Source organism: Sapajus apella, unplaced genomic scaffold (assembly GCF_009761245.1).
Source record: "Sapajus apella isolate SASKATOON/1434 unplaced genomic scaffold, GSC_monkey_1.0 scaffold60, whole genome shotgun sequence".
NCBI lineage: Eukaryota > Metazoa > Chordata > Mammalia > Primates > Cebidae > Sapajus > Sapajus apella.
The window spans coordinates 8,365,401-8,380,789 of record NW_022437000.1 but is presented as its reverse complement, the minus strand read 5'-3'; the positions used below and the strand labels follow the sequence as shown (position 1 = coordinate 8,380,789).

The following is a 15,389-nucleotide window of genomic DNA, read 5'->3' as shown; positions in this document are numbered from 1 at the left end:
TCTTCTGTAGTACCTACATTTTTTTTAATTAATTTTTATTTTATAGCTACATACCAGGTGTATATATTTATGAAGTACATGAGATATTTTCATGCAGATATACAATAAGTGACAATCATGTCAGGGTAAATGGGATTTGCATCACCTCAAACATTTCATTCTTTCTTTGTGTTAAAAACAATCTAATGTTTTTAGTTATTTTAAAATCTACACTAATTATTGACTGTAGTCTTCTGTTGTGCTATGAAACACTGAATCTTATTCATTCCAACTAATTTTATTTTTGTGTCCATTACCTGTTCCCACATCCCCCATCTCACCACCTGGTAACAATTCTTCTGCCCTCTGTCTTCATAAGTTCAATTTTTAGCTCTACAAATGAGTGAGAACATGTGATGTTTGTCTTTCTCTGTTTGGCTTATTTCCCTTAACATAATGCACTCCAGTTTCATCCATGTTGCAAATGACAGAATCTTATTCTTTTGTATGGCTGAATAGTATTCCATTGTGTATATGTACCACATTTTCTTTATCCATTCATCTGTTGATGAACACTTAGGCTGATTTCCAAATCTTGGCTGTCATGAATAATGCTGCAGTAAACATGGTAGTGCAGCTATCTCTTCAATATACTGATTTACTTTTTGGAAATATACCTACCAGTGGTTTACACCGTGGTGTAACATAAGATCATATGGTAGTTCTATTTTTAGATTTTTGAAGCACTTCCATACTGTTCTCCATAGTGATCGCACTAATTTACATTCCCATCAATACTATACGAAAGTTCCCTTTTCTCCACATCCTTGCCAGCAGGTGATACTGCCTATCTTTTGGATAAAAGCCATTTTAACTGGAGTGAAATGACAGCTCATTGTAGCTTTGATTTGTATTTCTCTGATGATCAATGATGTTGAGCAGCTTTTCATGTATCTGTTTACCATTTGCCATTTCCTTCTTTTGAGAAAAGTCTATTCAGATCTTTTGCTCATTTTACAATTGGATTATTAGATTTTTTCCTATAGAGCTGTTTGAGCTCCTTATGTATTCTGATTATTAATCGTTTATCAGATGGATAATTTGCAAATAGTTTCTCCCATTCTGTGGGTTGTAACTTCACTTTGTGGATTCTTTCCTTAGTTGTGCAGAAGCTTTTTAACTTAATAGGATCCCATTTGTCAGTTTTTGCTTTAGTTGCTTATGCTTGTGAGGTATTACTCAAAAACTTTTTGCCCAGTCCAATGTCCTGAAGAATTTCTTCAATGTCTTCACAGTTCGAGATCTTAGCTTTAATTATATGCTCCACTTGGATTTTATTTTTGTATATGGTGAGAGTCAGGGTCTAGTTTCGTTCTTCTGCATATGGATATTCAGCTTTCCCAACACTGTTGATTGAAGTGACTCTCCTTTCCCTAACATATGTTTTTGGCACCATTGTCAAAAATGAGTTTACTGTAAATGTATGGTATGTTTTGGGGTTATCTTTGCTGTTCCATTGGTCTATCTGTGTTTCTTGTAGGCAACAGGTCATTAGGTTTTGTTTTATTTTTTTATCCATTTGGGCACTTTATGTGTTTTTATAGGAGAGTTTAGTCCATTTAGTCAATGTTATTATTGGTAAGTAAGTACTTACTCCCACCTTTCTGCTATTTGTTTACTGATTGTTTTGTGGTCTTCTTTTCCTTCATTATTTCTTTCTTTCCTGCCTTCCTTTTTGTGAAAGCAATTTTCTCTGGTACTGAGACAGCCAGGTGAGACGGGCTCCCTAGAAAAAAAAACCCAATGGGCCTGCGCCTTGGGTTTGAGCCACAGAGGTTTCCGCCCTTTGCAGCAGGGAGGATCCTGGCCACTCCTCTTCATGTGTGGTACTTAGGATTCAAATGGCAGGTGGGAAGCATTTTAGCAGGGACTCTGGCCTAGCAAGCTGGCTGCAAGCCTGAATTTTTGTGGTCATGGGGCAAAGAACCCTGTCTTTAGCTGAACTAAGGAAAAGTCCTGAAACAGTACTGTTTTAATTTTTTTGCATTTTATTTTTTGTATATCTATTGTATGTTTTTGATTTGGAGTTACTATGAGGATTGCAAGTAACATCTTATAACCCATATTTTTTAAACTGATGACAACACTGATTGCCAGAAAAGATGCAAACTATCAAACGATCAAAGAGAAAACTAATACAAACTCTACACTTTAACTTCATCTCCCCTGCTTTTTACCTTTTTTGCGATTCTATTTATATCTTATGTTGTCAATATCTTAAAAAGTTTTTGTAATTATTTTTAATGGATTTATCTCTTAGTCTCTCTACTCAAGATATGCATAGTTTGCACACCACAATTACAGTGTTTTAATATTCAGTGTTTGTCTGTGTACTTAGTATTTACCAGTGAGTTTTATACCTTCACATGATTTCCTATTGTTCCTTTATGTCCTTTTCTTTTAGATTGAATAATTCCTTTTAGTCCTGACCTTTTGGAGTTTGATTATAAATATCTTGAAGTAGCCTTATTTGAGGTAAATTTTCTTGGTGTTCTACAAATATAAATTCCTTGTCCTTGAATATTGATATCTTTCTCTAGATTTGGAAAGTTCTCCATTATTATCCATGTGAATAAACTTTCTACCACTGTCTCTCTCTTTACATCCCTTTAATGTCAATAATTCTTAGATTTGTCCTTTTGAGGCTATTTTCTAGATCTTTAGGTATGCTTCATTTTTTAAAATTCTTTTTTCTTTTGTGTCCTCTGGCTGTGTATTTTCAAGCAGCCTATCTTCACACTCACTAATTCTTTCTTCTGCTTGATAATTATGCTGCTGAGAGACTCTGATGCGCATTCTTCATCATGTGAATTAAATTTTTCAGCTCCAAAATTTCTTCTTGGTCTTTAAGAATTATTTCAATCTATTTGTTTAATTTATCCGATGATAGATTCTGAATTCCTTCTCTGTGTTATTTTGTATTTCCCTGAGCTTCCTCAAAAGAGCTATTTGAATTCTCTGTCTGAAGTGTCACATACCTTTGTCACTTCAGGTTGGGTATGAGTGCCTTATTTAGTTTGTTTGATGAGGTCATGGTTTCCTCTATGTCTGGATGCTTGCAAATGCTCGTTGTTGTTTGGGCATTGAAGAGTTGGCTATTTATTGTAGTCTTTGCATTCTGGGCTTGTTTGTACCTATACTATTTAGAAAGGCTTTCCAAGTATTCACAGTAAATTGAGGGTCATGATCTAATTCTTTGGTCACTGCGGCCATATCTGCTCCAAACCCAGTAACACTGTGACTCTTGCAGACTTGTGAAGGTACTGCCGTGGTATTTTGGGTAAGACCTTAGAGAATTACCAGGATTTGTAGGCAAAGACTCTTATTACCTCTCTTTATTTTTCCCCCCAAACAGAGTTTATCTCTCTCTGTGTTGAGCTACCTGGACCTGGGGGATGAGTAACATAAGCATCTCTGTGGTCACTACCACTGGGACTGTGCTGGGTCAAACCAGAAGTCAACACAGTGCTGGCTCCCACCCAAAGCCCAAAACTTGCAGCAACTTACTGCCTGGGCACCGCTGACGTTCAATCAAGGCACAAGTGTTCTTGAGTCAGCTGGTAGTGAGTCCAGTAGGCTTGTGTCATTTCCTTCAGAGTGATGAGCTCCTACTACAGCCCAGGGTAGGTTCAGAAATGCCACCTGGGAGCCAGGACTTGGAGTTACAGGAATCTACCTGGTACTCTATTCTGGTGCAGCTGAGCTGGCAGGGAGCCACAAAATAAAGTCCTTTCCAGTATTTCCTCTCTTTTCCTCAAGCAGAAAGAGTCTCTCCCCATGGCCACTGCCACCCCAGGCACATGGTGAATACTGCCTTTTTACCACCAATGTTCACTCAAGGCTCAAGCACTCGTCAATTGGCTTGTGGTAAATGCTAATAGGCCTGAATCTCTTCCTTCAGGGCAGGGACTCCCCTCCTGCCCAGGGTGGGTCCAGAAATGCACTCAAGGAACCAAAGACTGGAATTAAAGTCCCTAGGAGCCTAGTTGGTCCTCTCCACTGCTGTGCTGGAGCATGGACCTAAGCTGTAAAGCAAAGTCCCTTTCACTCTTCCCTATCCTTCCACTGTGGAAGGCAAAGCTATCTTTTTCAGCAGCTGGGTCAGACACCAGGCTTGGCCATTCAGATGCTCAAATCTACAACTCTGAACCTCAGAGTGACACACGCAAAAAGGGACAGCTGAAAAATCATTCACTGGGAGAGTCTGGTAATGGTGATGACATCCTAAGCCAGGCTGCTTTTCAGCTACGACATTGGCTGCATTCCCTGACGCCAGCCTCCCAGAGCTCATTTCAGAGCTGAGTTTTCCAGGCTTCTCATGGACTCTGAGTCACCTGAGATCCTTCCAGTAAAGTTATACACTGCTTATTTTAGCCAGTTTCTTCTTTTGCTTGCAGATACAATGCCTAATTTGCTGGGGACAGGTGGGGGTCTTTCCTAAAATCCTGTTGTGGTGAAGTGATCCCGAGAGGGCAGGCCTGCTGTTTCTAAAATGGCTTCCGAACAAATCGTGCATTAAGCTGCTGGTATTGTCATACTTAAGGTAATAGCATCTGTTATGTGGCTGGGGCATGGCAGGTGGCTCTGGCTTCCCGCCCTTCTGTTCTGAGATGGGGGTGGTGGGCAGTATCTCATCTTTGGGATCTACGATGCTCACATGGTCAGTAGGGGCTTCTTAGCGCCAGTCTTACCAGCTGGATCCCAGGGAAGCATAATCTTCACCATGATGCACAGCACACCCCGTCTGAGGAACACATGGTGCACGCAGTGTCAACATAGTAGCTAACAGGGTCTCCACTGTGGATCATCAGGCTATCCACAAACTTCATGGAGTTAGCCCTCTGTCCTTGGAGCTTCCCGGATACCACGACCTCGCAGCCTTTGGCCCCAGCTCCTTGATGAACCGCAGCACACCAAGGCAGGCCCTGCGCACACTGCAAGCCCTCCTAGGAGTCTATAACACAGAGACTCCGCCTGAGCAATGGTGCACAGAGCTCAAGTGACCACCTTTTCAGCATAAAGCTCTACACTGCCCTCGGGAAAGCCAGACCTCTTCTGAACTACAGCATTCAGTTCTCGAATCTGCCGACGCTTCTCACCAAGAACGTTCTGTGTTCTGGTGGCTAAGATAATGACTTCTGTCCTGGTTGGTGTAACTTGCACCTCAACTCCAGAGTAGCCGTCTTCAGCCAGCAAGAAACTCATTCAGTTCAGCTTTGAAGATGCCATCAGCGACAGACTTCCTCTTCTTAGAAATTTGCATGGCCCTCTTGCTGCCACATTCTGCTAAAAGGAAAGGCAGTTTTATTTTTTTTAATTTAAAAATGGGGAGAGAGATCCAAGATGGCTGATCACTAGCAGCTCGGGATTGTAGCTCCCACTGAAAGCACAGAGAACGAGAGGACACCACACTTTCAGATCAATTTTTGTTGCTCATGTACCAGGAGATTCCCAGCAGAGGAGCCCCACAGGTCACCAGTGCGACTCTTGTGGCCGGTGAGGCGGTTTTGCCGCTGCCTTGGTGCAGCGGTTCTTGGTGCAGAGTTGGAAAAGCACCACCAATCTTAATGCCGCTGTTTTGGCCAGTGCAGTGGGTTGCTCAGATTTTAGCGCTGGGAATCAACAAGTTGGACCTCCATTCAGAAACCCAACTATAAAGACGGTAATTATAAAGACCACAGATGGATAAATCTATAACGAAGGGAAGAAACCAACCTAAAAAGGCTGAGAATACCCAAAATCAGAATGCCTCTCCCTCTACAGGGGATCACAGTTCCTCATCAGCAACAGAACAAGGTCTGATGGAGAAAGACTGTGTTCCGTTAACAGAAGCAGGATTCAAAAGGTGGATGATAAGAAACTTCTGTGAATTAAAAAAACTTGTTCTAACCCAATGCAAAGAAACTAGGAACTTTGAAAAAAGGTTTGATGAAATGTTAACAAGAATACACAATTTTGAGAGGAATATAAGTGAATTAATGGAGGTGAAAAACACAACACAAGAACTTCACGAACTATGCACAAGTTTTAACAGCCGAATTGATCAAGCAGAAGAAAAGATATCAGAGGTCAAAGACCAACTTAATGAAATAAAACAGGAAGACAAGATTAGAGAAAAAAGGATAAAAAGGAACGAGCAAAGTCTCCAAGAAATATGGGACTATGTGAAAAGACTGAATCTACGTTTGATAGGTGTACCTGAATGTGATGAAGAGAATCAATCCAAGCTGGAAAATACACTTCAGGATATTATTCAGGAAAACTTCCCCAACCTAGCAAGACAGGACAATATTCAACTCCAGGTAATACAGAGAACACCACAAAGATATTCCTCAAGAAGACCAACCTCAAGGCACATAATCACCAGATTCACCAGGTTTGAAATGAAAGAGAAAATACTAAGGGCAGCCAGAGAGAAAGGTCAGGTTACCCATAAAGGGAAGCCCATCAGACTCACAGCAGATCTCTCAGCAGAGACCCTACAAGCCAGAAGAGAGTAGGGGCCAATATTCAACATCCTTAAAGAAAAGAGTTTTCAACCCAGAATTTTACATCCAGCCAAACTAAGCTTCATAAGCAAAGGAAAAATAAAATTTTTTTGTGAACAAGCAAGCACTCAGAGATTTCATCACCACCAGGCCTGCTTTACAAGAGCTTCTGAAAGAACCACTACAAATAGAAAGGAACAACCAGTATCAGCCTTTCTAAAAATACCAAAAAATAAAGAACATCAACATAATTAAGAACTTGCATCAACTAATGGGCAAAACAGCCAGCTAACATTAAATGGTAATATCAAACTCACATATATTATTATTAATTCTAAATTTAAACCGACTAAATCCCCCAATCCAAAGACACAGGCAGGCAAGAAAAGCCAAGACCCATTGGTATGCTACATCCAGACCCATCATCTTACATGCAAGGATACACAAAGACTCAAAACAAAAGGATGAAAAAAATTTACCAACCAAATGGAGAGCAAAAAATAAGTAAATAAATAGAAAGCAGGAGTTGCAATTTTTGCTGATACGATAGACTTTAAAGCAACAAAGATCAAAAGAAGCAAAGAAGGATATTACATAATGATAAAAGGATCAATGTAATAAGAAGAGCTAAAGACCCTAAATATATACACACTCAATCCAGGAATACCCAGATATATAAGATTTATAAAGAGACTTAGACTCCCACACAATAATAGTGGGAGACTTCAACATCAATATTAGACAGATCAATGAGACAGAAAGTTAACATTGATATCCAAGACTTGAACTCAGATCCGGAACAAGTAAACTTAATTGACATTTATAGAACTCTCCACTTTAAATACACAAAATATACACTCTTATCAGCACCATATCACACCTATTTATAGGTTTAAATGAAATATTGGTTGGCTGCTTGTTAGTTATTTTCTTCCCTCATTTTTTTATTTTATTTTATTTTTTTATGTCTCTATTATTAAACACAATTATAGGCATACCCATTTTTAGACTGCATTCTAGCCTGGGCAATAAAGCAACACCCTGTTCTCTCTCCCTCTTCCTCTTTCTCTTTCTTCCTCTCATTCATTCTTCTTTTTTTTTTTTTTTTTTTAATTCTTTCTCTTTCTTTCTCTCTTTCTTCTTCAAAAAAAATGGTAACACTTTTATTTTGACTGATAAAACAATGTTTTAAATTTGAATTCAAAAAAAGTAAATATTTTAAATTAATTTAAGAATGTTTAGTCATTTTGTCTAAGTCATGATAATATTTTTTTTTACCTAAAGTTACAACAGCAGTCTTTAATTAAAATCCATGAACATTTCAACAGATATATTTTAATTCTATTAGGGAATATTTTCAGTCTTTGAGATGAGTAAATGAAAATTGAAACAAAAATGTTTCAAGAAAAACAAAAAGTGCTCTATTAATATGTACATAATTTATTAAAAATTGTATGTATTCCTTAATATAAGTCTAATTATTCATTGGATTAATTCACTCTTTATCACTGCAATGCTGATTTTATACAGCACATCTTTTCTTAATTTGATAGATTCTTCACTCAGATTTTGTTATTGTAGATTGGGGAATATTAAAGTGAAAGTAAACAAAAAATGAGAAGCTTAGAAAAATTCTGTATCATGAGATCAGCCTGCCTAATATCAATTCAAATGACAGAAGAACTAGGAGGTTTATAATGATACGCCCTATGATCAGAGATCTTTCCCAGGAAATCAGGTATAGTGAGTGCTATTAAAACTATTTTGACTTGAGAATAATGAAACATGAAAAAGAATATAAAGTCAGTAGAAACTCTATTCAAATATAGTCAAATTTAAATATAAAAAACAAAAAACCCACAAAATTCATTTTTGAAATGTGTTTTTGTTAAAATATTTAACCCAATTCACTCCTAGAACTTTGATTTCACATTAGAAATAGAGGTTAGTAAGCTGAAGAATATTAGTGAGATTTACATTTTTTATATTTTATACATATATAATTTACATACAATAAAAGACAAAGCTTTTAACTGTGTAGTTTGGTGAGTTTTGACCAAAATATACACCTATGTGACTATCATTCCAGATAAGCTTCTTCATGCCCATTCTTCAATTTGGCAATTTGTCTTCTGATTATTGAGTTGTAAGACTTTTAAAAATGTGATCTGGACACCATGCTTTGTTAGACACATATGTTATAAATATTTATCTCTTTGTTTTGGCTTGCCTTTTTATTTCATTAGTTGTCTTTTTCTGAAGAATTTTCCATTTTGATGAAGTCCAATTTATTTGTTTGTTTGTTTTTTCTTCCTTTTATGGTGCTACTTGAGTCCTAAGAAATCTTTGCCCATCACGAGGCCACAGAGATGTTGTCTCAGGACTGTTTTTAGGTTTATTTGTATGAATCGTCTTTTATTTTTTATTTTCTAGTTTGAGCCTTGATTGACTTCTTTCCTTCTTTCTTTCCCTCTTTCTTTCCTCTCCCCCTCCCTTGCCTTTTCCCTTCCTTCCTTTTTCTTTTCTTCTCTCCTTTTCTCACAGCACCATTTGTTGAAAAGACTATCCTTTCCTGTATTAAATTTAGAGACTTCGTAAAAAAAATAGCAATATATTTTTAGGTATATTTCTAGACTTTCAGCTCTTTTCTACTGGCATTTGTCCTTAGGCTAATACTAAATATTTTACTGTCAAATCCAAGTTCTGGCATCAAGAGTTGCACCATTTTATATTGGTTTTCATTACTACATTTCTAGCTATGTTTCTGAAGATGTTAATTGTACATCATTTTAAATACAATAGTGTAATTTAATGGCTTAGTCTAACACCCAGATATAAACTATTCCAAGAAATGTACTTTTCTATTGCATTATGGCTGAGAGCATTTTGAAAACTGGGAAGCATTGCAAATGTAAAATCTTTCAGTGTAACTCTTATTTTGGTATAGTAAGGCCAGAATTTATTATTGTAAATTTCTATTTCAAAAGAAGTGAAGTAAGTACAAAAGATGAACACAAGGTCTAGAAACGGGCTTCATGTTTAGTGGCCTTGAGGCACTGTATGAAATCAATATGTTTTTCACCTAGCACCAGCCCCTAATCCTCCTCTGTTTTTAGAAACTGGAAAAATAAAGTACAAAAAACTGACCTGTTATTTTACTCAGCTAAAAACATAGGTTTTTTTCCCCTAAATCCAATTTGGGAAAGACCCAGGAAGATCCACTCTTTTGACTACAATGCAAATAATCTCCTTCATCATCCTAATCAGAGTCCCTTAGAAATATGGCAGATACAGTCACTTCATATGAAGGATCTATAGATTTTCAGGATGATCCTCTAATTGTTGAATGAAAAAGAAGGGAAAATAGTCCTTCCTGGTGCTATTCATAAGTCATTAGCATGTTTTGATAAGGCAAGCTATTGAAACTGTAAACTCTAATGTGCATTCACAAAGCTGGTGATTGATACATGGGTACAGACAAACATACAGCTGCACAAAAACGTCATCCTACTAATAATTAGCAAATGATTAACTTGATTATTTTTCCCCCTCTCAAGTAGTGATACACTGATGGGACAAAAGATGTGCCAAGACAGCACCAAGAGATATTAAAAAGCTAATTTCTGATGAGAAAGTTCAATAAACTATCATTGCATGGTTTCATTGGACACATTTGCTTTTAGTTATAGACAAGACACTGGGTCTCAGAGTGGTGAATGATTCAGAGATGAATTCCAAAAGTTGAGATTAAACTAGGCTTTTCTTTATTCCAAACTACATTACTAGAGAACCATAAATATCTACAGAAAATATATAATTGCCCTGTGCCTGTATCTCCAAAAACATAAATATTTGTAAAGCATTGATATTTGGTTGAATGCTTTCTAGGTACTGGGCACTATTTTCCAAACACCATCTTCTCACAAAAGGTTTTTGGAATAGATACTGCTTCAAGCTAAACAATAAGGCAACTGAGGCAAAAGAAGGGTTAGTTGTCCAAAGATGTGAGCTTACCCTGCCTATCCCACAGCACACGCTTCTAACCACCATGGTATGCTGCTTTCCTATGTCAAAGATGATTAGAATTTATGACCTGATGACAGAGAAAAGCAAACTCCTCAAGTTTTGCTACCTTAAGGTTGAAAATGTCAAATATTTTCACCAGGCTAGGGGAGAAGAGGGATGTAGAAAAAAGCCAGAATTACTCTTTCTGAAACAGAAAATGGTTAGACAGTTATTTGTTAGCTAAAATCTTATTGAAATTATTATTTAATCAAACTTGTCCTGAACACGTAAAATTGCCTGCATAAATTCAAGCCAAAGAACCATCTGTTTTCTTCCTTTTTAATGACATTGCCAGCATGCATTTTTCCAACATTTGTGCAGAATTCCCGAGAGTCTTGTAGAGACATGCTAAGCACCCCCAGGGGCTGCATTTGGAGCACAAGGTAATATTTCATGTTCTGATTACTGTGAAGAAAGCAGGATGCTTTTAATTGTGTTATAAAAATGAATATAAAATCATCACACAGTTTTGGAATCTCATGTAAAATTGATTCTACTTGACATTACATGCTCTAAAATTGGGTGCAAACCTGACATCTTGCAGTCTTTGGTTTCAACAAAAAAACACCAGGCAAAAAATGTGGTATTTCTATAAAGTTTTTAGGGGGAAAAAATATAACACTCTGCCAGGTGAGCTGGTTTCTGTGTTTCCATCTATTTTTGAGCTACTTCTTATAGCATTCATCAAACACTTCTTATTCTTAGAAATGTGCAGGGCTTTGAAAGGTTAACTATTATAAGGAAAGAGGTCTTTTCTAGTTGGATTAAATCTAATTAAATAAATACTCATAGAACTTTATACCCAAATAGATTTTTAAAAATTATACTTGCAGTCTTTACTACCTTGGTATTTCATTTTCCAGATATACATAGCACTTTGAATCAAATAAATGTGAGAAGAGTCTGGTTTGAGATAAGAAAACATGGAACCACATAATGGGCAGTCGAAACCTGGGACTTACTGCCTCAGGAGAATATCCAGGCCCCCAGCCAGGGCCACATGCCTTTTTGTTGACCCTATAGTTACTTGAACAAGCCTAACATTTTCACTGTGTTTGCAGGGACACATAAGTTTTGGTGCACATAAACACACCTATAAATATAAACACAGACATTTATATTTATGAAGGGGTGTGGCTATGCCGTGGACATGGCTGTTTTTACTCCTTCAAATCTCATGTTGAAATTGGATCCCCAGCGTTGGAGGTGGGTCTAATGGGAGGTGTCTAGGTCATGAGGGACGATCCCTCATAAATAAATGAATCCCCCCGCCGGGAAGCACAAGTGAGCAAGTTCTTGCTATGTTAATTCCCTCCAGAGCGGTTATTAAGTAGAGTGGGGTAGCTTCCATCTCTCTTTAGCTTCCTCTCTCATCCCGTGATCTCTGCATCCAGCCCCTTTTCTCCTTGCACCATAAATAGAAGCAGCCTGGGCCTTCACCACAGGCCTAATCTTCCAGACAGCAGAGTTGTGAGCCAAATAAATGTTTTGATTTCTAAATTACCCAGTCTCAGATATTCCTTTGCGACAACACAGGTGGATGTGTGCAATCATTTATATGGTATTCTCTATGATAAAATTGGCTTCTATGATTGAGAGTACATATATTTCACTGATACTGTGGAATAGTCTGTTAAATGACTAAATAATCTCTAAATCATTTAATATTTTAAAATGTAAACATGGTGCCACAGCATCAAACTAATGGATTTTTAAAAAGCAGTGTGTATAGACTCAGGTGTAAAAACCATATTGTAGAGTTCCCCAAGAAGCTACTTACGATCATCATCATAGCTTATAGGTTGTCATTACCAATAATACTCCCCCTTTTCAATTTGATAAAAGGTACTCTGAGCTACTTACTGGACTCCAATCTAGGCTCTGCTTCTTTTAGGGCAAGTTACTAATGTCTCTGTGCTTCAATCACTCTTTGTGCAAGCTGGGGTTAATAAGAGTCACCTACAGATTTCTGGTTTACTTCTTATTACATAAAGCTTCTAACACTTGACTCGTGGTTATTCCATCCTGAATTGTTTGGTGTTTTCTATACCCATGTATATTATACCAGTAAAATCCCTGCTTCTTATTTTCTTGACCTCTTCTCAATTTAAATTACTCACTATCATAGTCATAGCTTACATGCATACTGTCGTCATCAATACTATTTCTCCCTTTTTAATGTCAATTTTAAGCATATTACTCTCAAATCAGCACTTCCAGCTAATTCCAATATCTCAAATGCAACAACTTTTTGTTTCTGTGAGATCTATGGTCCATTGTTCACAATTTCTTGTTCTAGCCCGTCATCCTTTTTATGTTCTCACTTTCCTCTTTATTGAACTTGAGTGTTCTACTCTCTTGTGTGAGCATCTCTCATCACTTTGTCTATGAAAATCTAAAGGCTACTTAAATTTTGCACTTTATCCAGTACAAGTGAGTATTCTCATACCTGAATGTGGATAGCAAAACACATACTTACATTTAAATTCTTTCAGTTTGTGACAATCTCAGGGGGATTCTTAGAATCAGCTAGCAATTGTATCTCATTTCCCAGCTGTATTTATTCTCTTACTCTCTTAGATGACTTTTTGTTGACAGATCATTTTATCCAAAGATGGCAGCAACAATACCTCCCATCATATTTTCTTCTTGTGATGTGAACTTTACACCCTTCAAATAGAATTGGGAGTGGGGGAATATATCTCCTTCCTTTGAACCTAGGTGAAACTTTGTGACTGCCTTAATCAATAGGCTATGGACAAATTGGTGTAATGTGACATCCCAGACTAAGCCACTAAGTGTGATGCAGGTTCTGCCTGCTCTTCTTGGGATGCTTGCTCTTAGGATATAGCCATTATGACTCAGAGAAGCCCCAGCAGCCTATGGAGAGGCTCATGTGGATGGGAGGCAAGGCTTGGGGTGCGCATCTTAGCTGGGCACCTGACTCATTGACAGCTCCAATACCCACTTATGCACCATGTGAGCAAGCCATCTTGACAGTGGGTACTCCAGTCTCTAATCTAGCCTCCCCAGTTCACAGCATGTAAAACAGAGACAATGAGTTTTTTAGCTAAAGTGGAATTGATCATCTTTTTAAAGCCATTGGATTTTAAGGTGGTTTTTAAGGCAACAACAGATGACTGATGCACTACAGACTATTTCATACTTACTCCAATTTTATTCAAATCTCTCATATATCCTTCCCAATCTTCATTCTCAGCTGCTGCAGAAAACAGAAAATATCAGAATAAATTTTCCACTCACTCACCCCCATGTATACAAACATCTCTGCATGTAGTCAAATACATTGCACATTTCAAGGACTGACTGCCTGTGCCCCTCTAAAAACAGCCTTTTGCTTGTACACCTTAATAACTATAATGAACTCCACAGTCCATCTCCAGCGATAGCCTTGTCTTCATGTTCCCTCTCACTAGCGATGTTTGTCAGAGACTTTTCGATACTTCGTCTCCAGTTCTCTTCCAAGTATGCTTTTACTTCCACAGCTTCACCCAAAGAGTTGTTACTGATGTTATCAATAATCTCATTGATGCCAAAGCCAATGATCAATTCTTGGTCTGTTTTTTGTTTGCTTTTTATTTAAGCAATCCTCAGCTTATGACCATTAATCACTTCTTGCAAATCTCTCCTCATTGGACTTTCAGATGATTAGTCTCCCTTGGATTTCTTTCTCTTTATCTAACATCTTCAAGTCTAAGGGCTCAATTTTCAGACTTCTTCTTTTCTCTCGCTAGACTCATATCCTGGGTCATCTCATCCAGTCTTAAAACTTTGAATTCCATCTCTATGTTAATAATACCCAAACATGTATCTCTGGTCCAGAGCTTTTCTCTAAATGCCAAACATTATATTCAACTGACTACTCAACAATTTCCCTTGTTTTTAAATGGACATCTTGAACTTAAAAAAAAAAACTTAAAACTAAAATCCTGATTTTTCTTCTCCACCTGTCCTTCATATGGTCTTTCTCATCTCACTAAATAGTAACTACGTTCTTTCAGTGGTTCAAGAAAAATTATTGGACTCATCCCTGACAAATCTTTTTCTGTCACCTCTTGCATATAATGCTATCAGTAAACCACCTTCAATATACATACACAACCTATTTAATTCTACGTTCACTGCTACTATCCTAGTCAAAGCCATGATCATTTCTCAGTTCTATTGCAACATCCTCTGAACTTTTCAGCAGCAATTTCACTGCCTGTTCTCAGAACAGACCCGTTCACACCACACCTCTCCTCAAAAACCTCCTGTGGTTTCAATTATTAGAGTGAAACCAAAGAACTTATAGAAAGAGCATAAAGAGGTTCTGAGCTAGAAATTTGGGGACTTTTAGGTGCCTCACCATGGATGCTTACACTTTCCTTGACGAGAAAGTTATCAAATGCTTGTGAGTTAATTTCCAGGGTCGCTTTTTAAAAAATCTATAGCCAGCCATACTAAATGTAGGTTAAGGAAAATAGTAAAATGTTTGGCTCGAATAACATTTGTATTTGCAAATTATTGGAGAAAACCTTTTCTCAAAATCCCATTTATCTTAAGGTCAGCATGCCCTCTCAGTAGGCAAGACAGCCCTAACCACAGCTACATCAACATCTGAAAGTTACGCTTATTATGATCTAGACACATAATACATGTTCCATTTTAATTTAAAAAATTAATCTTTCTTGTTTTCAGGTCTCCTAATTTATTTCTGAAATTAAAACCTAATTTGTTTTTGTCTTTCAAACATTTTGCCTATCTTTCAAACTAATAAATTCATTTCAATTATCT

At 37.3% G+C, this 15,389-nt stretch overlaps 1 long non-coding RNA gene and 1 pseudogene across 1 annotated transcript in view; one reads left to right on the top strand and one right to left on the bottom strand.

The window, feature by feature from the left end:
- LOC116528793 overlaps nucleotides 1–15,389 on the top strand; it is a 171,257-nt gene that overhangs the window by 131,355 nt on the left and 24,513 nt on the right. The gene's annotated exons all lie outside the window — the stretch shown is intronic.
- LOC116528792 lies at nucleotides 3,951–5,334 on the bottom strand (annotated as a pseudogene).